General features: G+C 35.6%; 1 long non-coding RNA gene across 2 annotated transcripts in view; it reads left to right on the top strand.

Annotated features, from left to right (window-relative positions):
- Window positions 1-11311, top strand: part of LOC140001585 (uncharacterized) — a 37965-nt gene extending 26654 nt beyond the window's left edge. The window contains exon 3 of one of the 2 annotated variants that reach the window (XR_011806940.1): window positions 10642-11311. This is a non-coding gene — a long non-coding RNA (uncharacterized lncRNA). Of the gene's footprint in view, window positions 1-2264; window positions 4080-10641 lie in introns of those variants that run through there. The other variant, XR_011806941.1, reaches the window with a different exon arrangement.
- The last annotated feature ends 15074 nt before the right edge of the window (window positions 11312-26385 follow it).

Here is a 26385-nt window from a genome sequence, read left to right as displayed (position 1 = left end):
AAGCCTTATCTCTGTTTCTCTAGTGCTAGTGACCTTAATGGGATGGAGTCCCTACTTCCCACAGGTATCTTCACCACTTTTTTTCTAAACCCATAAAAGAGCCTAACTAGGGCTTTCCAGTTAACACCACTTCAGTCTGAACAAGAGGCAAGAAGACATCTTACCCTATTTACAGTAGTGGAATTTTTTTTTTTTTTTTTTTTTTAACCTAAGGCATGGTCCAATGTAAAATACACACCTATTCCTGGAAGCTGTCTCTGAAATCCCTGTCATGCTCGCTCCCAGATCGGTAACTTAAACAGCACGTGGCTGGAAATACCATGAGAAGGGTAGAGAAGGAGACATAGCTCCATCATAGTGATACTGTCCTTGCAGACAGTAACTTATGGCTCAGCTTTGCTCTGTCTGAATAGAGTCCACAACCCAGTCCCACAGAGCAGAAACTCGCCTCCTAGACCTTAATGCAGTTGTGGTCTCTGACTATTCCTTCAACACAAAGCAGTTTGGAAGAGGGAGACAGATCCCCATCACATTAAAACTGATACATTTGAGAATGCATTGCTGGACAGCCATGAGCTCCAGCATTCCTCCATGAAACCCACCAAGATGAACCATCAGGAGCAGCTCTCTGTATCACCTTTCAGACTAGGGGTGTTGGAGATTATAAAAGGACATTTATGAGAGGAACATAAGGTGAGAAGTGGGGAGATTTAGGTGATTTGGGAAGTAACAACTGTGGGAAAATAGAGGAGTAATGGGATTTAAAAAAAAAAAAAAAAAAAAAAAAAAAAAAAAAAGGTGTGTGTGCATCATTTGGTGGTCATTATGTTTGTCTGTCCATATCCTGAACCTGATTGACACAGCCTGTTCTATATTCTTATTAAATTCCTTTCTATCTCTGTTATGTGTGTCTTCATGTAAGGTAGACTGAATACTAGTATTTTTAATATTCTTTATGCCTAGCATCTTAAGAGCAAGGTTTACAGAAAGTTGAGAGATTATAATCATAGTTTCCAGAGAGAATAGAAAGTTATACTGGTCTTTATTCAACACAAGGAAACTACACTATGATTAGTTACATCATAGGAAAACAAAGTTGTAATTTAACTGTTCATTCATTACATCACACTTATAATTAGTTATTGTATTTTAACATAAATTCCAGTCATAAAGAAACCTTGCAGTATCTAAATAAGGAAGCAAGCTATTTAAATCCCTTTTTTTTTCCATTAGGAAGGTATAATGACTGTCAAATTCTACAAGAACAGTAGCTTAGCTGTATTAACACAGGTCTCCACAGCTAAACGTCCTAGCACAGTAGGCAGATGCACAATCAAGCCAGTGTGGGAGGTCACAAAGACCACTCAGGACCCTCTGTGCCTTTTAGCATGTTACTATGGAGTGTACTTATTTTCTGGCAGGCCTGGATCTCAGTACAGATTCAATGACCTGAGCAAAAAAGATGAAAGAAAAGCAGCATTCTTTAGTAGGATAATTTAATAGTTCTGCTAGAAGTTTCTTAACATCTGTAGTACTTCATGAGGACAAGGAGCAGAAGCCTAAGAACCTTATCCCCCAGCTGTGTTCCATCCGAAACACCTCTAAAGGACAGAGAGCAAAAAACAAATAAAAATCACTCTAGTTATAAGTGTCATAATAGTAATTATGAATCAGTTATGATCATTTCGATGCCTGACTCCAACTTCTTCAGGTATAAACACAGAAAACATGACCTCAGGTGAAATGGAAAGCTGAATCTGTAATGGTGGAGAATGTTCACATTCCCAATTAGGAAAAAAAAAAAAAAAAAGAAGAAAATCACAGAAATAAATCCACTGTATGGCTAGTTTTGTAGCTTACCATCCATGCTCCACTTTGATAAGTTCTTAAAATTAACCAGACCATTCTCAGACATTGCAAAATCACAGCTTGAGCTAAGAGCATGCGTAATTTCAATGCAGAAGAAATTTTATGGTCCTGTTGGCCCTGTATTTAGCTTCAGCACATAGAATTTCAAAAAGCTTTCTCTTGCTCTCTCTTTATGAATACATAAAACACACACATAATATCACCTGAAATCCTGAGCAAATGGCTGTTTAAAGTCATTATATTGAAAGGAAATAAAAAAATAAATGTCAGTCTACAGAAAATATCTATTTTGCCTTTAAGGTGTGTTTGATGTTCTGCTCCATGTACAAATTCTGAATAAGCTATCGAAAGACAAGGATTATTTTCTTTAATCATCATTTCTTTCCTGTTGGCAGCAGTTCAACCTATAGCCTTTCAGAGAGTTTTTCCTAGGGAGGCATGGATTTACTGAAGAAGGCAATAGATCTGCCCTTTTCCCTCCTTCGTTACTACTCAGCCCCATGCAGTGTTATGCAGGGATGCTTCAGTGCCACAATGGACATTCCCAGTGACATCAATGTTGTCCTTGCTCACTCTGTTTTTTTAAAGTCGAATGCAACTGTACATCTTTCAAAGAATGATATATTTTGACTAATGACTAAAACACTTTTCCCTCTGTTTACTGGCAATCACTCTTCCCATCTCTCTCAAGTGCTTGAACCTCAAGGCAAAGGCTGGGGTACCAAAGTCCCTTCCACTGTAAGTGAAGATCAGTTTTGATACCACCTGTTGAAACCAAACAAGTACAAGTCTATTGAACCCAATGACACGCATCCCAGAGCCCTGAGGGAACTGGCTGATGGAATTTCCATGCCTTTCTCCAGCATATTTGAAAAGCCCTGGCAGTCAAGTGAAGTCCCTGGTAAATGGAAAAAGGGAAACATTGCTCCCATTTTCGAAAAGGGTAGAAAGGAAGGCTGGGGTGCTACAGACCAGTGAGCCTCACCTCTGTGCCTGGGAAGATATAGAACAAATACTCCTTGAAGCTATGTTAAAGAGTATGGAAGGCAGGGAAGAGATCTGAGACAGCCATCACGGCTTTACCAAGGGCAAATCATGCCCGACCAATCTGGTGGCCTTCTCTGATGGACTGACTGCAACAGTCAACAAGGGAAGGTTGATCAACGTCATCTACCCGGACTTCTTTAAGGTCTTGGACACAGACCCACACGACCTCTTTATCTCTACATTGGAGAAAGATGGGTTTGAAGGGTGGAATATTCAGTGGATAAGGAATTGGCTGAATGGCCACAGAGAGTTACAGCCACCAATTCGATATCCAGGTGGAGATCAGTGATAAGTGGTGTCCTTCGGTGGTCTATACTGTGACTATTCCTGTTTAATATCTTTATTAACAACATGGACAGTGGGATTGAGTGCACCCTCAGCAGTTCTACAAACACCAAGCTGAGCCTCCATTTGATCACTGGAAGGGATGTCATCTAGGGACACACTGTCTTGAGAAGTAGGCCCACATGAACCTCGTGAAGTTCAGCAAGGCCAGCTGCAGTTCCTAGGTCAGTGCAATCCCAAACATCAGTAAAACCCTGTTGATGGCAGGAAGATTGGACTAGATGATCTTAAAAATGTCCCTTACAACCCAAACCACTCCATGGTTGATAACAGGCCTTATCTCCATATTATTAATATTTAAATTTGCCCTGGACATCAGAAGTGATAACTTGACTGATTGCCACAGAGCTCTCACATTTATCTTTGCAGCAGGTTTGCCTCTGGTATTTGTCTAAGACTTGAGCAGCAAGAACAACTGTATATATTTAATCTACCACTACGTTGTTTAAGTATGATTCACCCCCTCAATAACTCCTACTGTACTGAATTTTTTAATTTTAAGTGTTTGGAGAAAGGTATCTGATGCTTTGCGGATTTTTTCCTTTAATTAAACATCTAAGACATAGTTGCGGGCAGGAGTGCTTAAACTGCTGCTAACTGGCTTCCATGAAAGTTCTTAATTCAGATTTGTACCATGCTTCTGAATTTCACACATAATAAAACATCATATGGGTTTGCAGGTAAGTCTAATTCTAGGAGAACAAAGGCCTGAGGGACTTGGGCACTTTTTCCAAGAAATAGAAGAATAGAATTCTGTCTCTGTTTTTAAAATGCTTTAACAAGAATGGCATTTGGCTGTAATAAAAGGTTTTGTTTTTTGTTTTTGTTTTCTTTGAAAAGTCACATGGGTCCATTTCCTAGGAAGCTGCATATTATGGTAGCTCTGTCATCTGCTGTGTAGGGCCTGCCAATTGTCTCTCCTGCCTCACAGAACAGCTGCTCACAAGTAACAACTCCCATTTGGTCCATTGGTTGTGACTGGCACCCACTTATTCTGGCACCTGTCATTTTGTCATAGCAGTTGCTGGCTCTAGTGCCTGGCATCGATATACGCCATATTCTCTTTTACTGCAGGCATAGGTCAGAAGGCATGAGGAAGGAAGACAGTGACTGATGAGGTGGTTGTGCTTGCTACCATCTGATGGCCGCAGTAACATTACGGGGGACAGACACAGCTAATGAAGCAGTCTTCTCTCTTTGCAGTGAGAGGCCTTGGGGACTTATCAGTCAGAGTGTACCTACTGAGGTTTATCTAGGAGTAGGTGAGCCAATCCCAACTGATGGTATCTAGAACATTCTTTATACTTCCAACTCCTCAAACGTGGGCTGGCATTGCCTGCCCAGTCTAACCTGGCTCCATCACTGAGCAGCTGTCTGTGTGGCACGCTAGTCCAGTGTCAGGGCAAGGCAGTCACAACCCCACAGAGCACCGTTTTGTACAGCCTGGTGTACCTTGTTTATTTTGATTTTGTCTCTCAGTGGTGTACTCCACAGAACTTTAGGTTTTCCCTCAGCATTCCTCTGACCTCTACTGGATGCTCTCAAAATACACATATACTAGCCAGGCAACAGGGCTGGATCAACTGAGCCGAGCTCAGCAGAACAGAGACACTCCACCTCCAGGGACAGCCAGACCTTCCCCAGACATTGAATCCTTTACAAGCAGTCAAGTGGTTTCTTGTCATTCTGATCACTAGGCATCAACTATTTATTTACATGTAAACTGATTTATAACAATGCCTTGGGAAATGTTAATTACATTAATAACCATAAATAGCTAAGCAAAGATCCACTGTCACAAAATTAACTGCAAGCAGCACCAGCATTTTCCATACTAGATAAAGAAAGACTAAAGAAAGACTGCAGAAGCAGCATGTATTTGTTTTCAATAAAAATTACTTTTTAATCTTTGTAGTTATCCACTTGCACTTCACATTATAACAGAGCAAGTGTTTTCAAGGTATGTTATATCATGCATTGTGATGTTCACATTTTTGCAAGCTAAATTTCAAGCTGACAAATTTTAAGCTGACTCTGGCAGCACAGTTTCTTCAACTGGTTCTATATCTCATAAATACATACTTAAACTTCACTAATCTGTATAAAAGCTTAGAACATCAATGCTCAGTTAAGAATATTTACTAACATTATAAACTTGAAATAAATCTAGATATGTAATGCATTTATTATCTAAAAGTATCTCTTGCTTCTTTGAAGTACAATATAAAATCATTTTGTTCACCCTTATTCCTTCAGTGTTTGGAAAACCCAGCCATTCCTTATCTATTTAAGAGTTGCAAAAGAGATTTTTTGTATTGTTTTCAGAAAATAATTCCCATCTCCCTCTCATCTCCATCCAGAGGGAAATGTTTATGTACAGTAATTTCCTTGATGCAATTCACTCGCATAAATACATAACAGGAACAAAAAAAAATCCCCCGTGTTCAGGGAAAGAGTAGTAACTTAAAATTTATTTTTTCTCAGTGCCAAGGCCCTTTTCAGACAGCATGTAGCTCAAAGACTTTTTTTTTTCTAGGATCTTTTCTACAGCTTTTGTTTGACTGTATACATCCATGGCTTCTCTTGTCACTTAACACCAAAACAAAACCCACAATGATGTGTTTCTTGCCAAGATTTCATTTCCGTATGTCTGATGATATATTTAGAATGAATTAACTGAAGCCACTGAAGGGTTTAGCAGCTTCTGAAATGGCACAATTCCACCTTCAGTGAGGTTTTGCCCATTCAAAAAATGAAAACGCAGATCCTAAATGCATCAACTCCCAGAGATTTTGAAGTTTCTTAGAGTCACTCCCTTTTGGATATCACTAAACCTTTCCACATAGCTTTTGACAGACTGTTATCATCTGGCAGTCTGCAAGTAATAACAACTCAAAAACTCATTCCAGGATGACATTGAAAATTTGGAGTTATATATGTATATATATACACATGTATAGGTAACTTAGAGAAATTTTTCCCTCAAAAAATCTAACAGTTTCAGTAAGCATACAGCTTTACAAACTGAATTTCTTTCTCAACAAAATTAATTTTTCCACTGTTTGAAGTGGAAAAAAGTGATACCCACTATAGCTTCAATGTCTCTGAAAGCTTTGTACCTCTAAGCAAAAACCAAACTACACAAACTAGATCTTTAATTTTCTGTCAGCATATATGCATTTCTGTTGTCACTTGACAAAAGTCACAGAATTAATTTTTATTTATTTATTTTTGGTGAAAAGTATCAGACAAGGGCTCTAAAGTTGCGGGTGAGGTTGCTTGTTTTCAGGTCTTTCTAAATGTAGTAGAAGTTTAGGAATATGGCACTGAATTTTCAGAGAAAGACAAAGCATGCGGTGCAGCTGAAGGTTTTGGAAAGCAGATCTCACTGCTGGAACAGAGGACTCCAAGCAACCACTTAAAAGCCCAGGGTACACAAACAGCCCCCACATCAGGTTCTGAGGGTCCAGCTGGGGCTACACAAAGGTACATATGAGAGAAATGCATGAGCAAATGCCTGAGTTGCTTGAGCAGTTACCTAGTAATTGAATAAGTATTGAGGTAAAAGAATAAAATATTCTTTAGAAAAAAATATTCTAAATAATGCTGGTGATCTGCATCTTTCCCACACACATCAGAGAAAAGGTAACTCACAGTGCACACAGTAATAAATGATTGAGGTCATCTATTTTATCAGAAGAAAATTTTCTCAAATACTTATCACTGATGGTTTTTATGAATAAGTTTATGGACATATTTACCTAGAGACTTCTATGTCAATATATCACATATAGTCTCCAAAAATATCTTTAAATTATTATTGTTAATGCACTGCATCCTATAACTTCACTGCTTACAAGTGTTCTGCATTCTCCATTGCTCAAGCACACAGTGCCAGTTTCAGTATTTTCCTTTTTTCCCCTGTAAACCAACAGTGATTATATGCTTTTCCCCACAACACTCATTAACAAAATGAATAAACAAAAAGTTAAAATTCAGGGAACTCACTTAGAAAATATTCACATAACTGAATGCACCTGCATTTACAGTTACTTTATGAACTGACCTCATTGCATTTTTTCTTATCTACTGTCTACTTGTCTACTGCTGCGTGCATATCATTTGCCTTAAGAAAATTCACACTGCATCCAAGCCCTGTGTCATAAGTAAATCTAAGTGAAGACTGTCTCATTTAGCACCCCCAATCTAATTCACAGGAAAATACAACAGGAAGCCTGCTTTCCATAGCACCATGCTGACTGGCATTAGCTTTGCTAATATTAGTCTGATTGCATCCCATATCAGTCTCAATCATCTTGCCTGGTGTCAGTGTCAAGGCAACCAGCCCAGTTACCTTGGTTATTTTGTCTATTCTGTGTAACTGCTGAAGAGACCTTAGCTTTTCTTCTCATTTCCTGGAAGTTCTCCAGACTCACAAGATTGCTATTTAAAGCAAAATCACAAGCAATATTAATTTCTGTAACAGTTCCTAGCAGAACTTCTGTCTGAGCATTCAGAAAATCTTAGGAGCGATGGTTGAAAAGCTTCCACAGATCTGTAAAGCTCTCTGTTTGATATACATTAACATTCATTTACCAGCACCACCAGCTACCAAATACATTCAAATAGATTCTCCCCCATGCCCTTTTATTTCCTGGAAGTTGTCCTGTAGGACCAGACTGTTGAAGAGCCTCTACAGCACTTAGAGTTTGATATTTTGTTCTTTAAGGTTTGGTTATTAACATTAAAACACAGAATATTAATTTTTTTTTTTTTTGGGTGGGTGGAATTCATATGAGAAAGTCAAAATGCAGAAGTCTGTCCTATAAACAGCTACATCTTTGTAATAACAAGCTATTCACAATTTAGTGCAGAGAAGGGTATAAAAAAAGTTCAGTATGCCTGTCTCTATTCAAAAAGAGCAACTGCAATCAAAAGTGCTTCCATTTAATTTAGAAAGGGACAGCTCAAGTAACCAAAGCCTATAACATGAAGAAAAAATAATATTGGCAGCTTACTAAAGCAAACAAGCAAGGCAATCAGAATTCTTCAACCCCTTAAAGACTTACTGCTAATATCCTCAAAGAAGAGATGATTAGAAGGATGGAAGCTTTGTTCCCTATTCTGACTAAAAGGATTTAATACAAGGAAAAGACTGCATGCAAAATGTCATCTGGTAGAAACACAAAAAACTCCATATTCAACCTTGCCCTGCAGAGGTTATCTGTGTATTAAAAATTATCATAATTCTTCTGACTCAAACAAGAGCATCACTAGGCAAATGAAACAGTTTGCAGACACTGATTTAACTGTTTTTCTTCTGTTTGTTTGTTTTTGGTTTAGTGTTTTGTTTTGGTTTTTTGTTTGTTTGGTTTTTTGTACAAAACTTGTTTCAGGCTGCTATAAGTAATCTTTAGCAGGACAATATTTTCATCTTGTATAAGTTATTTTTCCAGTGACAGGTAACACTACATGGAAGAAAGAGAAAAAGGGAAACAAATATAAACTAGAGATAAACTACCACAGTCTCACACCAGGATTTTGCATTTTCTACTACCTGCATCCTCTTGGATAAGCAGCAGTACACAGAAACCTAAGAAGCCAATCTCTCTCTCAAGGCCTGCTGACCAGAAAACAAGGCCTCCCAAAAATCACTTCCACACGACAAACCTATTGACCCCCCACCATTACTACACACTCACAATTCACAAAAAAGCATACAGGTCCACATCTCTGACAAGAAGGCACAGTCATCAGAGCATGGAAGCTCTGGAGCTCTGAGAATCAAGGAAGTTTCCTAATTAGCTCTCTCTAAAGTTCTTAAAGCACTTGGAGGGATATATATGTAAAACAATACTTGGGAGCAGATAAACTTTTTACTGATCATTTAAAGCATTTATGCTTATCTTGAGAAATTATTACAAGTGTCCAAGGCAAAATAGTAATTTGAATAATATTCTGAGTTTTTTCTCATTCATACAGCAGCAAATTACTTATTTCCCCTCCTCTGCTTTCCCCAAGAACAAATATCTAAACAGTTTTTCACTGACATATTCTGGACTTCAAGTCCTGTTCTATGGTAAATCAATTATAATAATAATTTTGTGGCTCAAGAGTTGATCTAAGTAAAAATCTACTGATTTCTGAGCTCATCAGGGGAGTCAAGCCCAGATTATTCTTTTTTTCTTCTCCTCATTTCCATAATGGCAGTAGATTATAGCATTGTAGTTGCTCTTTTTGTTGTTAAAAGCTTCAAAACAAAAACAATTTGTCATTTGAACTGGATCAGTTCATTCTCTTACTGCACCAATCTTCCATCTAAAGAAAGATAATTGAAAAAGAGAGGTGATTTCAGTACATTGAAGTATAGTTGATCAATCATTTGATTACTCTGAAAACCCCACATGGAGCTGATAGTTTTCTTCTCACTAAATTATTTTCAGACAAGCAGCATAATACAGTTTCATGAAACAAAGTTTCTGAATATTTTTTCAGCAACATTTTAATTACTGCTGCGATAGTACTGTTAAAATCCCCAGGACTGCTTCCACCTTTGAAACATTAGACAAATTTCATTCCTGAATATGAATGTAAAAACACTGACATTTACTTTCAGGACTATTTCAATACTTAACTCATCCAATAGTTCTTCTTTTTGCAATAAAAGAGGATGGCTCAGCAACTTGGACTCTGAGCTGTACGTCAGAAGATCCCAGAATGAACTCCCTGGATTATCATACACTGCTTCATGTGACTTTGTACAAGTCACTGGGGGAATGAAAGATCTAGGAAGATTAAGGAGGAAATCAGTACCTCTGATTCCAGGCTTTAAAGACAGATAAATACCTGTAGGAATGTCAGAAGTTTAATTACTGAATAGTGACAGTTGAAATACCCAAGATGTATCTAATAAAAAACGTACCTGATAACCCTGTTTAAGCAACACGGTCAACAACACTTTTCTATCTGTACAACCTCCTCCATTTTAAAGGAGCAATGCATTTTGCTAGCTTGTTTAGTAAACTGCATGCAGTTTTTAATCAGACAATAGTGCTACAGAAAAAAAAAAAAAAGAAAAAAAAAAGTTATGGTCAGTATTCTCCAATTTCATTCATGCAAGAAATGCTTTTAAAAGACAGAGGTTAGCCATTAGGCATTGAATACGGTTTAGAAGACACAGTCCTTAGGTAGAAGAGTCACTGTGCATGACTAACATCTCCAGAACTTGTAGAGAGCACAGAGAAATTATTTCTTGATGGACAAAGTGCATCAGCCCCGCCTTTAGGACAGATTTCTTTGCATGAAGCAACAGCCAGCTTTGCACCTATGTTCAAAGAAATGGGAATAAGCCACTTCATCCTCTTCTCTTCTGTCTCACAGGACTCAGAGAAAGCACCATCAAATCACAAGACTTTTTGCAGCATTATGTTTTTCCTCTGAAGCATCAAATGAAAATATCTAACAATAGCCAAAAATCAAGAACAAAATTCACCCAAATAAAATGAGAACATGTGATTCCTTATCTCTTTCTTCTAAGAATAATACAACAATCAGAAGACAAAGTAGTGAGTTACAATTGTTTCATTTTGAAAAGCTCGTTATAAAAACAGATAGAACACTTAACACTGAGTGTTTGGGAATCAAACACTTTTGCTCCCCCCAGTCCCCTTTCTCCTTATTTAAAAGAAATAAAACTTTGTTTGTTGTGGGTACAGGGAGAAGGTACAGGAGGTACAAACCAATAAAAAACATCTTCTGTAGTGTTTTTAATCTAAAGAAACCAATACTATCCTTTCCTTTAGACCAAAAGAGGGGAAAATGTTCAGTACTTATGGATTTCACACTGAGAACAGTTAGTGACATTATCAAAAACATTTATTCTTTGTAAAAAATGTCTGCTGTTAATAAGAACAAAATTAAAATATTTGGAAACCATTCCAGCTGAAGTTCTGCTACCACATCAACAGAATGTTCTGCAATCACTTCTTATTTATGTGCTTTCTGTTTCCTCATCATTACTATCCAAAAAAGAAAAAAATAAATAAATAAAAATGGAGCACCTTCTGTTCTATATGTTTATTCATTACTGACTCACTGTTTTCTTGATTTGAATGTTCTCAACAGTTTGTAGAAATCCAGTTGGCCATTCTATTCAACAATTAGTGTTCTGGTTTTTGACCCCACCTCCTCTGCCCCCCACTCTTAAGCTGAAACATACTCAAAACACCTAGACATATGAACAGATGAATCCTATACCTATAATACCACTGAGAACAGCACTATTGCCTGATTTTACACCAACTAAGCCACAATCAGCATTTGCGTTATGCTTTTCTCATTTATGGTTTTTTTTTTTTTTTTTTGCTAGATTTGAAAATTCTCCTTTCTCTTATCTGAGATTCTGATTTTTTTAAAGAACATTTATAGTGCCAATTATAAACAAGCTATTACAAACACAACCAAATTCTTGATCTGGACAGTACTGAAGTGCAGACGATTGATTTGTAACTCAGCAGTTATCGATGATATGTCTCCAATGGATTGCTACCAGCATTGCTTTCTCAGTTTAGAAGGGACAGGGACAACAACTACATGGTTATTATTTGGCTCTGTCATCCACAGAGGTAGAGAAGATATCTAGTGCAGGGGAATGTTGAAGTCACACTGCACTACTGTGTACTGCGCTTCACTGGCAAGTTACAAGTTAGAGCCTAAAATTGCTTTATTTTCAGACAGAAATTACTTTATTTTCAGACAGAAAGCATCCATTTTTTAAATACACACACTAGGAATATCTACAGAGATAACTTAAAGCAAAAAGCTTACACATTGAAAATTCACGTTATCTTACTGCACTTTATATGACAGCAGTTTCAGATACAAAAAGGTCCTTCCCTGCATGGTGCTGATCATCATATTTTCACAGATGTGAGTTATTAGATGAGACATAAAAGTGTTATGAAAGCCAGATGGTAGCATTTTGTATAGCCACTGGGGGCGTGAGGTTGCAGAGTCTCTTATTGAGACAAGAGGTCCAAAAACATTGACAGTAAACAAATTAAACTTATGAGAAGAACAAACAAATACATTTTGATAAAGCTTGTTTTGATCTTTTTGCTACAGCAGCTTCTTAGAACCCAGCAGGAAAGGAGAAATAGAAGTACTCAAGCTCCAAACTTGTGTTTCAGGTCCTTAACTTACCTACATATTCTAGTTCCAAGGGTAATTTGTCCAATTTGAATGAAACTTAGTAGCATATCTTACAAAGACCTCAATAACTATTGCTAGGAATTAGGAAAAATAGCTCAAATTTTTATATATACAGTAGATTCTAGTTACACTTTCAGATATTTATTTAAAAAGATAAGAATTGAAAAAGAAAAGAAAAAGCTAGAAGTAATACTTTCACTTAGCTCCAGGACTGCAACTTGAACAAAAGCAGACTACACAGGTATCACAGCAGCTAACAGCACTGAGAAGACTGTTACCTATGCCTTCTTATTCCTTCTTAACATGAAACTACTGCAGCTTTAGCAATAATCTACCAAAAAAAAAAAAAAAAATAGCAGACTAAGGGAAAGCAGAAGCCTAATTATGCCATAACATGAGAGTATTCGAGTATTTGACTCCTCACCCTTTCCTCCACCAAACCAGAATAGGAGATATTAACAACAACTCCTGAATAAATTCCCAACCTAATCATGCAGTGGAGAAAAGATATAGAAGAGACTGGGGGAGTGGGGAGGGGGAAGCCTCTCTTTTGTATTTATCTTGTCTTCTGAGTGTTACTTTGCTAGTGCAAACATGTGGCTCTTCCCACGTGGAAGACATTGACATGCTCCTTTCCAGGCTGAGGGGAGGCTATTCAAACTTTGACACAGTGTTCTAGTGCAGTTAAAATACACGTATCTGATAGAAGCACCATGAGAGACTGGAGATGAATAGAGGTTTTTAGAGGAAATGATTGTCAGATGAGCTGAAAACAGTTAAAATATTCAATAATTTCTGCTACTTGGGCAGAATTTTTTTCCTTTACCAAAAAAAAAAACCAAAAACTAGGTTGGTTTACTTTGGAAGTTGTAAATAACTGCAAAAAATATGCAAAATAGCTGCACTTTTGTTTTGGAGTCTTCATCCACTAAAGCTTGCCCAACACAGCCCATTCTTGGTCTCCATTTCCCTAAACTAGTATGAGAAAGAGAGATATAGCTGAAATATATTTTGCTTTTGTGGCTGTTATGTAATGTATGACAACTGTGAAAAGGAGGACTGAATCAGTTCTCCATTCCTGTTTTCATAATTTTCATTATGTTTTCATTATTTTCTATTCTATTACTATATTTCACATAAAATATATTCTCATTGTATTCCACCGGATGGTCACAAGTAATATCTTAATACAATTTTTGTTATGGAAAGCACTGTTCCATCTGAAAAAATACAGCTTTCTATAAAATTGTCCTTGGAGTTTAGATAAATTTTATAGGAAGGTTACCTATTTATGAATACAAAGATAAATTTATCTTGATATAATAAAAACACTAAAAATAAAATCCAGAGCTTCATTACACCAAGTTATAATGAAAATTATTTTTTCTCTCTGTTAGTCTTTTTTCTGTATTTATGAAATTTGAGTAACCTTTTTTTTTCTAGACTCTAATCTAGTATACTGTTTCTAGACTCTTCATCTAATATACCTTAGCATATTTGAAATACTAAAAATATTCACAGAATTTTTTTTTCACCTCTTGGACATGAATCAGCCCCTGACATATGGACCAATAACTATATTTTTGGTAAGGCTCTAAGACAATCGGGTAATTACAGCAACTACAGCTTTTGTTTATCATTTTAAGTGACAAAGATATTTAGCATTAACTTCCGGTTTTTATTTAAAAATACAAAGAAATCATACTTACAGAAGAATATTTCCTGAAAATTTTACTTTATCTAGCAATTTAATTAATAATTCAAGTACAGAAACATGTTGCATTTGAGTTAAAATACGTAGCTTTCAAAAACAGTGAAAGTAAATAAGAGGACAGTAAAAATGGAGGTGGTTAGACACAGCAGTATAAATTGCAGCTAGCCCATAAATTTATTTAAGAACAGATTTCTAAAATAAAATTAGAAAATGTTGATTGGAAAGCTACAAATAAAGAAGCGATATTGTTGTTACCTTTGAAACAAAATGAATATGAATACAAAATAACTTTCCAAGTCTGTCTCTGGAACAGCACTTACACCTGTGGATTAATACTTATTTTAGTCTACTATATCTATCAACATTATTTTGCTGTGTTTGGGTAATCAAAACCTAAAGGAATTGCCGTGCAGAGATCTCAAGAGCATCTGTTCTTTTTTAATGGAGATGAAACAACAACAAAAAAAGGCAGCTTTCATAGGGTTTCTGGGGTTTCTTTTCTTTTTTTTTTTTTTTTTTCCCCCTCCTTTGGGGAAATTAGCCACAAATCATTTTGAAAAATAATCATCTCTCCTTTTTTTTTTTTTTTTTCTGTCTTGGGCACAGATGTCTGGCTTATTCACTTTTTATTATCTGTCAAATCACACGTGAAATATGTCTGAGAGTATTAGACAAAGCAGATACATTCTTCACAAAGCAGGACCAGTGAGGCCCTCATGCTGCACAGAGTTTAAAACGCCTTGAAAACAGAAGCATTGGTCACCCCAGCAGTCCCCACAAAAGCATGATCTCAGTTACTTCATTGTTTTGGTATCCAGTTTCAGCATCCAAATACAACACCTTTTACTCAATTTTATCAGTCCATTGTATTCAGTCCAAAGGCCACAGTACGTAGTGCTGGAGCAGGCATTTCTCCCTATCTGTGGAGAAGTTCCGCTTGACTCATATGTAATTATCTACATATTTAAAAGTATATTTCCTCAGGTTTCAGCACTAGTTACACAAATATTTATTTCAGATCTGAATGTGGGGTCTGTTTCTCCTTTCACTAGTTATCCATTTTTGTATCTACATGGATTTTTTTCTGCTTTATGCCTATAAAAGTGATACTGAGTTAGAGGTCAATACGCAATGGCAGGAGCCTCACAGCCCATGCACTCAATTACTATTCATTATCCCCAACAAATTGGAATAGCTTGATTCAGCACGATCAGAATCTGGAAACCTAGGCAATGGCAAAAAATAAATAAATAAATAAATAAATAAATCACTTCTGCATTATCTTACTCCAATTTCAAAAACAGAAGATGCTGGAAGCAGCAGGTAACAGAATTAATGATATGATGCACCAAACAGTTTAAATTTCATTCACCAACCTGTATACACATACCAATCCACTGTCTCAAGTAGCAAGGAGAAAACTTTCAGTAACAGTAGAAATTTCAAGATCTATGCCCTATGATTATTATAATTTACAACTGGTATTTGTCTTCACATAATCACATACTGCATCACCCTATTTTGCTTCCTTGTCCTGAAAGTATGTACTGATAGCGCTGTCAGCACTAGCAGTAAGATAATTATTTCTGTTTCATCTTTTACAAAAGGACATACACATATTTGCAAAATTCAAAGAAATGCCTTGCCTCCATTAATATCCTGTATTTTAAATTTTGTCTAAGGCAAACAGTGCCAGAATTTGACTTTTTTTTTTTTTTTTTTCAGGCTAGCAAGTCTAGCTAAACTGTACTTTCCAAATTCAACATTATTCAGGCAGATAGATAGAGCTGGGAAATATTGTTCCAGAAGTAGTTGACAGCATCTCCAACTCCTGCTTTCCCCTAACTGGAACATTTGTGATTATTGAGAGCTAGGGTTTGCTGTCCCATCTGGCACACTACTTGAATTTTAAGGAAGGAAACATCCAAATACTGGAAAGGAATTTATTTTGTACATACTAAGATAGCTTTTCCCCCTTCTGCCCCTGGAGAGTGTGATGGGGAAAGGCATAAAAATAGTAGCAGGAGTAGTCACAGCCTTAGGCAACATGCTAACACAAGTAAAGGAAGGGGTAAAGGGAAATAAGAATGAGAGAGAGGTAAAATGAGCAAAATACCAGACTAGGTTAGCCTCACTGACAATAAGATACACTTAAAGCTCACAGAAAAGATCAAAGGAATTAGAGACAGACATGAAAAAGAACAATGGGACATTGTTCATTGTACAATGATTGCATAATGATTTTATTTGCATCATTTAAAATGGAACAGGAGGTGAGGAGATGATATGGTGGAAGATAAAGAAGATTATGTTAAAACAGCTGAGAAAAGTGGAAAGAGGCTTTAGAATACTTTCAGAGGATAATATAAAGGAATCTGATGCAAGGCAGACTCGGGGAAAGAAGGAGAAAAGCCTTTAGTAAGAGAGTAAGACTGTGGCTCTAGGAGAAAAAGCGAAAAAGCAAAGTGAGGGTACAAGAGTAGTTTGAAAGGGGAAGACTTGTAAAAAAAAAAAAAAAAAAAAAAAAAAAGGAGCCTTCATCAAGAGATAGAGCTATTAGTAGGAACTTTGGGATAGATGTCAGAAATGAGTTTACAGAAAGTGGGAGGAATTAAGAAATTTAGTATAAATTCAGATTTTTAAGATTAGAGTCAGAGATGACAGCCTTGGTAGTGAATGAATTCAACAGCATAAGTTAGTGAAAGAAGTAATTTTGCTAGTTCCAATAAAATAATTTCAGTTTAAGCTAAAGAGAGCATCAGAAATAATTTTAAACTGCCGCAAGAAAACAGTGGATAGGTGAATAGCCCTTAATTAAATAATCTCTTTTCCACATACAAAGTTGCACAGTGAACAAAAAGCATAGAACATGGCTCAAATGAATTGCACAATGGTCTGACCATGAAGCACTTCTTCACAGATGCAGTGTCAGCCTCTGAGCCACTTCTGTGTCACTACCATGATTTTCTGCAGCACTGCTGGAGGCAAGAACTCTTAATAATATGGAGACTTCCGTGCAAGGGTTGCAATATTTTGCTGTTGGATGGCACTGGAGAGGATATGCTTTTGCAAGAAAAGCATGTTTTCCATTCACCCCCCAAGGGTAGATCCAAACAAAGACAAAATACTCATCCAGTTTAAGTTGCTCTTTCAGCTGAAATTTTAAATTTTTCACTGACATTTAGAGACAGAAAAAAAAAAAAAAAAAAAAAAGACAGTGGCAAAACAGCAGCCAACATGGTAACTTCAGGACTGGGACTTTATTTTTCCCTATATTAATCATAAAAAGTGACACTCAAAGAATTCAGATGTTAGCTCAATTTCTTGTCCAAAATTGGTTATGACATTCTTGCCCTTGCTTCCTATTCACTACTTTTAAAGCAGAAGTTAAATTCAGGAGCCCTGCACTAGAGTTACGGCATGAATCACTGAAAGAATATGAGTAAAATAATATGAAGACCTTACATTACTTGAAATATCTCTTGCCTTTGAGTGCCTACATTTCTAGTTACTCTGTCAGGAAATTTAATGGCCTTTACTTTCAGAAAATGCTGATAGCCTATCCTTTGAAATACCAGACCTTTTAAAAGAAGTAACTCAAGTGAATTTGAACACAGGACAGTTTTTATACTTCATTCTCTCATCTCTATGGTTTTAGGGGATTTCTTTTGGCTAAGAGAGTTAGGGTTTTATTTGCAAAATAAATTTGTCAGTTGAGGATTTAGAAGAAAAAAATACTATCAGGTTTTGCTTAATAAAGGAACAATTTCATTGATTTTCAGCTCAATTTGTTTTGTTTTCATTTTGCTTCCTACAGAGGAAGGTTTTAATATAGCTGAAACATATGAGGTGGAATTGCAACATTTCCCAGGTCTGTTCCCCTGTTCTGTGACAATTCTTAGGAGTAAGTATTTAGTATTTAGTCTGTTATTGGGTGAAATATTTTACTGTGAAGTAAGTTTAGCATTGAGAAGATATGAGAATCAAACAGAAAAGACGTTACCAGAATGTCTTCAAGCAATAGAGTCACTCACTTGTTACTGAAATTCCAGTTACTGAAAATCCTGTACTTACGCTTTACACAGCCAAATGATTAACTAAACACGTTTGTTACCAGGGTATCAGTAGTAAAATATGATTAATGATTCTAATTTTTTAAAAGTCATTTTTTCATTCTTTTAGTCCAAAAGTGGTTTATATTATAGCTACTTCAATAAAATTAAAAAAAAAATAAATAAAAATGTTTGAATATTTCTCTAATATTCCCTAACGATTCTAACACTCCCTAACGATTTTTCCCCCATAATTGTTAGGTTGTTTCTAACCATTTTTGCAATACTAACATCATGTGGCTTTTGGAGGTCCTTTAAGGTTTTTTTCTATTTTTCTTTTTTAAATGCCACACTAAGCATTCACCACGGCTGCTACATATGTCAGCTTACAAACTTACTGTTAAAAGTACTTTTTTTTTAATATAAATTTCCACTATTGTTTGTATCAATAATAAAATGTGATATTCCCTGAACATCCCTGAGCTGTAAACTAAGGCTACTACAGATATGAAAATGTTAACGCTCAAAGACAAAAATATTTCCAAGCTCCATCTGCATAAGCAGTTCCATGCTGGTTTAAAACTTATTGAACTTGAATGAAAATCTACAACATGTTTAAATTTGCACAGTGAAATCTCAATGGGACTCAAGTCATACGAAAACTATAAAAAAGATGATTAGTAATCATCTGTATGGAAGGTTAAAAAGCATGATAATGCATTTATTTACACATTAAAATACTTGAAAAATTTGTTTCTCTCAGAGAACAAGGTTACATGAATTCACAATATTAAACAATCCCAAATTAATGTTCTCTTTTAAAATTTAGTACAGGGAAAGGGACATAATATACTCTATTATTCAATTTACTTCTATCATTCAATAGAAATGAACTATGCATATATCACTTGACATTATTCAGAAAACACAGTGTTAAGCTGTTTTATCCTTCAGTTAACATCTACTATTTCTATTCTGAAGTCTTTCTCTGCTGGATGCTGTTGCTCTGCACACGCTATCCGACACAGCTGAACAACCGAGGAGCTGTATTTCTTTCTTGTTGTGGAAAGACGAGAATGCCCCCTACTGATGAAATTATCACTGTTTTTGCCAAAGCTTTTTTTCTTCTGAATTTTGCTTAATTCAGAAGGGATGTTACAAAGGGACCACTCAACAAAAAAATAAAATAAAAAAAATAAAATAAAACTATATTATTTTCAGCCAAAGTAATATTCAAACAAAAAAAAAAAAAAAAAAAGAAAAGAAAAAAAAAAAGTTACAGCAGTGGATAATTATAGGTTTTAAGTTTCTAAATTTTAAATTTTATTTCAGGAAAAAGGGATCTTTCACCTTTGCTTCCCAGTACTTCTACTACCACCTCGTAAAAATAATATTTAATCATACTTCAGACAGCTTTGAATCACAACTCAAGAGCAAATGTTGACCCAATATTTTGCTACACAGTAAGAAAGAAAAAAAAAACATCAAACATCTTACATCAAACTCACAAGTAAATTAAACTTGAGGAAAAATATTTTCTTTATTGTTGTAATCTGATTTATGCATACATGGAATGCATAAATGAAGGCTGAGGACAGAAGGTAAATTAAAGTGCTGAGCTTGGAAACATCCCACCAAGCTCATGTGCTCATCTGATGCACCAAAAGGGTTTTTAACCTTTCCTTGGTCTTTGAAAATCAAGAAACATACTTCAAAACTGAACTGCCATAGAAGTTCACATCTTTTTTTTTTTTTTTTTTTTTTTTTCCATTTAATATAAAGGGTGCCCTAGGCAAACTGGTCCTTCAATAAATTGTCTACAATTAAGCTACAGGAATACAGATTTTGTGCTTAACATCACCAACTATCCTATTTCATAAATATATTTCTATCAGCACATTTATAATTAATAATGCAATATATTCTTCAATGATGGATGAAAACATTTTGGACTACTCATAATTCTCAGGTAACATTACCCTGGAACTAAGGATGTGACATATCTAGAAATTCACAAAACTTGGTTGCTTGTCAGAAATGCAAGAAGCTGTTGCAATTCCAGGAAAATTGAGTTAAAGCAATACAATGTATCCTCCAACTTGTATGGAACACTACAAAATATTTAAGGTAATCATACTTCCACATCACCCTATCAGCAGAGCAAGGCAAAAATCAATATAGTGAAAATTCCCAGTTAAGAAGATTAAAATACTGTAGTTATTGCACAGCTAACTTAGTGAAGAATAATGATTTATGAGCAAATTTCTATATTCATTCAAGATAAAGAATCAGCAGAATAAATTACTGTAGTTCATAATGAGTCATGTAAAGAAGTACTCTGGGTCTTGACAATATTTCTTCAACATATCAAGAAAAAGTAAGAACAATATAAGGAGACAGTCATTTTATTGCCTTCACTTGTCTTTAACTAATTAGGTGACTGACAGAATTAAATCTCTTGTATGGAAAATTCTTGCATGATTTAATATGGGGGAGGGAGGATGTAAGGATGAAACACGTTTTGTAGAAATTTCTTTACCCCCTATTCTTCTTTCTCCTTCCCACATTTCATCCAATTTTCTCCACAAAATAATAATTTGCCCAACACAGAATTATTCCTCCCATGCCTTTTGGGATAAAATATTGTCCGAATATCTCATGTGTCTTCTGTGTTAGAAATGAGCACTTTCTATTTGGAAATTGCAATACTGAAATTCTGGACTTGCTTTTCAGTTTAAAAGCTGCTAGGTAACTAAAGTTATAATAATGAAATAATTTTAAGAAATATGTGCTATATATAACACATGTATTACTTCTAGATACTTCTAAATCTGATTATTTTGTTTCACTACACCAATTTATAATTGTAGTTATGGTTATTAGAAGCATAGCTAGACATGAAACAACTATGATATATAACCATCCTGTATAAATGTCTTTTGAAAAAAGTGCAGCATATTTCTTCAAAGTCACTTTGATGCAAGTTTTTTCTTCTACTGGAAAAGAAAAAGTATTCCTTTTCGTGTATTACATAGTTCTAATATTGACACCCTTGTTTTCTTATTATTTTTCTCTCTTTTTTTTTTTTTTTTTTTTTTAGTGGAGCAAAGACAAACAATAGAGAGCACTTCCCTACCTACTTTTTTTTTTTTTTTTTTTTTTTTTTTTCACTGAAGGAATAACCCACAGAAACAGCATACAAAATTTTAGTTGCTTTTCTTTTCATTCCAAACAGTTGCCTTCCCCTCCATCAATTCTAGTAACTAGTTAACCAGAAGGAGAATATGAAATGACTTTTGAGCCCCTTTCTTTCAAGCCCCTGGGCTCAGAGTTCTTCAACTCATACAAAGCTCTGCTCTGAATAGCACTCTGCTTGTGAATGAAGAAGCAGTAAAAAAGGGAGGTAATCAGCACTCACCCAAGCCGTGCCCAGTTTTATGAACAAATGTTTGCCATGCTGCGTTTAATTCAATATCTCATTTCTTTTGTTCTCAAATAAGACTGATAACCATGGCATTGGAGTACTGTTAGCACATCTCTGACCACTGTAAACACTGTTATAGGCTGTGTGTTCCTACTGTCCTCAATATTATCACTAAGTAAATTATCTGAACTGGAAAAGCTGATAAACACAATAAATGGTGGGAAATTAAGCAAAATTGAGTCAGTAACAAAGTAAAAGTACTTTTTGTGACAACATGCCCCAGCTAATGCTATTGTTTCCAGCAATTAAAAAAAAAAAAAAAAAAAAAAAAAAACTTTATTATTCATATGGGAAATACTTGTTATGATACCTGAGCTTTTGCTTCTGATCTTCTCCCTCTGTTACTGGTATTAGGTTTCATATTAAAACAGCATTACAGATGAATTGTGTACTTAAGCAACGATGAATTAAACATTGATGATAGTTTAACAAGGGTTAACTGGTTTACTTACCACCTGTGTGATTAACTTCAGAAAAAAGATCTGTGACAGGTAATTACATGCCTGTATGCATGCAGGGACAGTTGCCTACTGTTTTAAGTTGAGGGCTGCACTGCTACAAATGCATTTAAAACCTGTCCTAAAAAAAATGGAAATGTAAGCCTTTGTCTCCCTGTCTGTAGAACAAGGACAAAAGCAGACTTAGAAAAAGCTATGAGTCATATTACTATTTTCACTGTAATTTAAGTCCAGTTCAAATGAGGTGACAATCATTAGCTTGTTCTTTTCTTAGAAAATTTTTATACTGCTTTCTGTTCTAAGGACACAAAAGAGCAGCTTATTTCAGAAGTCTGGCATCCATTCACATTTGGCTTTTAGTGGTACTGTGCTTTGAGCAAGTCATCCTACAAATGCTGTGTTTTGTTACCCATATAAATCCATTGGAATAAGATGACCAAAAAAAAATAATACAGAGAGAGCATCATTCTACACTCCCACTGTGATTCAACAACAAAAGAAGTGCTGGCAGAAAGCATCAGCTTTGGCCCCAGATCAAGAGACCTGCCATTTAAAAAAAGCTAACAGACTGAACCTGACCTTTATTTTCACAGGGTCAGCACAAATTTGTGCATTAATCTGGTCCTATTGTTGCTGTAAGAGATAGCTAGATCTTCTTGCTGAATTTACGCAGAAAAAGAATTACATCTCAATATAATAAACACCTCTCACTAGCAGTTTTAAACTGCCTTGCTTTGTGTACCATAGTGACATTTGAACAGAGAATTTATTAAAGCAAAACCAGTTTGATGATCAGCTTCATCTTCCATCCAACAGCCCAAAAGCACTTTCCAAAGGAAAATGGACTGACTGTCCAGGTGCGTTAACTGAACCAAATCCCGTTTTCACAACTCACAAACTGGAATCAAATCCACCTGACTCAGTGTATTTGCAGCAGAAAAGCAGGTCACAGGGGACTATGTCTGCATTAAGCAGACAGCTGTGTTTCACAAGGGTGCTGCACTAAGTAGTGCCTTACTCAGTCTATACAAACCACCCTGTAATTGTACAAAACATCCCTGCAACTACCCTTGCCTCCATGCTCAAAATGTAGTAGTCATTACTCAGGATTATCAGGGGAAATAAGCTGACAAGACAGGAGAAAGCTCCCATATGCCACTTTTAAATCCCTGTTCGCTGGACTTCAGAAAAGGTACCGCAGAAACATGAAAGCTTCAGAGAAAAGTAATATGCCAAATGAAGATTTTGAAATACTCTGTATAAAGAAATCATTAAGCAAACAGTCCCTCGACTGTGGAACAATATATGATACCCTATAAAATCAAGAGCGCCGTTGGCAGTGTTTACAAACTGTTTATTGTTTCTTCAAATAGAATAAATATTTTACATCATGGTAAACCCTCATTTTAAAACACAGAAAGTAGCTACATTTTCTGTTCAGTGTATTGCTAAAGCTATCAAATTCCTTACCAAAATGTATTGAAGAGGATGGAGTATCACAGTTCCAACAGCAGACTGGGTAAGTTCATTAAGACAAGTCTGTTGAAGATTACTGAATATAAAGAAAATATATCCTTTTCCAAAAGCCTCTGGAAGTTCAAGTGTTTGAAGCACTGGGAAATTACTAGAAATAGCGTTTTTGTCCTGAACTGCTACTTCCCCATAGCCGTGTTTTTGATCACTGAGATAGACAGAACTTTTGGGCTGCAGGGTACAGCTATTCTTTGTATTCTGCAATATTCATTACTTACTAGCAAAAAGTTAGCCCTAAATTTTGTTATGCATTCAGCCTTGTCGCTCTCCTGAGGATGAGGGGGAAAGGCAGGGAAACACACTTCTAGTCAAGTATTACAGGGGATTGCACATGCTTCTTTCTACAATCTCTTGAATAGTGCTGGGGAAAAAAAAAATCACTTGTGATTTACTGTTATCTTTTGAAACCCCTTCTGCTCTTATTTCAGTCCTTTGCTTCACCTCAAAGTCAAATCAGTATCTGACATTGTCTAAATCTACAGAAAATTTGAAGGCTTATAGAAAAGTCATTTTCTATAAGATACTCCACTGTATCTTAGATGTTCCTAAGATACTCCACTGCCTGCTCTTGTTCTGGTTGTGTTGTAAAACCTTTCCTAGTAAGTACAGACCTCAAGCAAGATTTATTTTAAGATGCAGAATGTACAATCCCTCTTAATAAAGGAAAAAATACTTGACTTAACAAAAGCTATGTGAATATAATCTCTCAGTGATACTCAAGCCTTCCTCTTCTTTCAGATAAGGTCTTATTTTTACTGTTTTAATTTCCATTTAGCTACTGGAATGAGGAGTGAGCTTTGAAAACATGTGGAATACCTCCAAGATTTACTATTTAGGTACCATAGAATTTGCCACCTAATCTACAGTATAATTTCAATTCACACCTGCATATACTTAAAATCTGAGGAATATGTATTTTCTATGCACGTGACAAGCTATTTGGAAATCACAGGAACCTGGACCTAGAATATGCAAGTTTTCTAGCTACTCCAAGATGCTCAGAGATACGACATGCATTTGGCAGCAGTCAACAAGAACATCTCTTAGCAAACTGGAAAACAAAGAAGACTGTTTTAACCTTTCCCTGCGCAGATTAACACTGGTCAAAGAAGCCAAAATCTTTCCTACAGGTTTGCATAATCTATGTTGGCATTTTCAAAAATTAATACAATTTTAAACGGTAATAAAGAAATACACATCCTATCCCTACCACATTGCATTTAGTGATTCTTTGCCATGCTCCAAATCCTACCCATCTGTTAAGAGAAGCATTCTGGCCATTCAGCAAGGTAAAACCACATGGGCAGATGGTACCCAATCAAACACAAATAACTACTTTCTAAAGAAATACCTCCTAATGCAAAACACCAACTAATTAAGCCATACAAGTCATTACAAAAATATCCTACCTATTCACATTTGTTAGCAAGACAAAGACTTAAATTGTATTTCTGAGCACTTTGCCCTGATAACCAATTTTCTGCTTAGAGAATACTTTGAAGTATTCACAGAAAAAAAAAAAAAAAGAAAAAAAGAAAAAAAAAGGTATTATTAGCATTTCACTTACTACCTAAATAATTAAACAGAGTTGTTTTAAAACTAACAACAACAACAAAAAAAAACTAACAAAACAAAAAAAAACAGGCCTTTAACTCATGAAAATGAGTTCCAGGACTAGGAAATTTACGTAATTCAGGTCTATCACTGTAATTGGCAATCCTCAGTAATTTTACTTATGGGAGGAAAAAAAAAAAAAAAACTTTAAAGTTTTTAATCCTTGTAAGACATATGTTATATAGTAATAGTATTGAGGCAAGAGCTACACTTACTTGTACACTTACTTGATTTCTGTGAAACAGTGGATTGGATTTTCCAGCATACCAAACATGAGCCATTGCACAGTAGGATTTTTTCCATTAGACAACAATAAAGAGAATAATTGAGTCCAGCAGCTGCTTTAGATAGCAGAAGTCACTGGCAAATGCCACATTAACTGTAGGCTTACCTATGCTAATATTCACACTTAAAAGTCAGAAATATAAAAGTAACAAATATTTTTGGCACATGCAAGTCTTCAGCCTTATCTTTTACAGGTTAGTATTTTCCACTATTGAAAGTCAGTATTTCTGGCATGGGTTTTTGGGGAAAGAAATTGCTCTATAGAAGGAAAAACTCTCTCTGTCACTGGAAAACAACACATTTGCTCTAAGATAAGAATTCACTTGACAAAACCAATTAAAAATGCATTATTTATTAAATCTGCTATTCTTTGAACTACTCTTTGTGGTGACATGTAGGTAAAATGAAAGGGGAAAGAGCATATTAATATCTGAATGTGCTGTGTATTTTAGCCAGTGCCTACTTTTAAGTGCCTACTTAAGTGCCTCTTCTATGAGCAAAATTTGGCCACACAGATTTTTTTATCCGAACATGTATCTTTATCAGGATTTTCTGTTTACTTGTTTTGTCTACAAAGTCAACATACATATAATCCCTGTGATTTTGTAATGTAGCTGTTAACAAAATAAATCGACCTGAATGCTAAATTTGTGTTTGTTCTTAGAATGTGTGGTTTTTAAGTCATAGTGAAGGTTGTTTTGCTGACCATTTCCAGAAAACCTTGCCTTGGATACGGCCCACAGTAACCACAAAATCATGAACACAACTTGGAGC

This window comes from Anas platyrhynchos, chromosome 2 (genome assembly GCF_047663525.1).
Source record: "Anas platyrhynchos isolate ZD024472 breed Pekin duck chromosome 2, IASCAAS_PekinDuck_T2T, whole genome shotgun sequence".
NCBI classification, from domain to species: Eukaryota; Metazoa; Chordata; class Aves; order Anseriformes; family Anatidae; genus Anas; species Anas platyrhynchos.
Note: the sequence above shows the minus strand (reverse complement) of the source record. Positions and strands in the feature narration are given on the sequence as shown.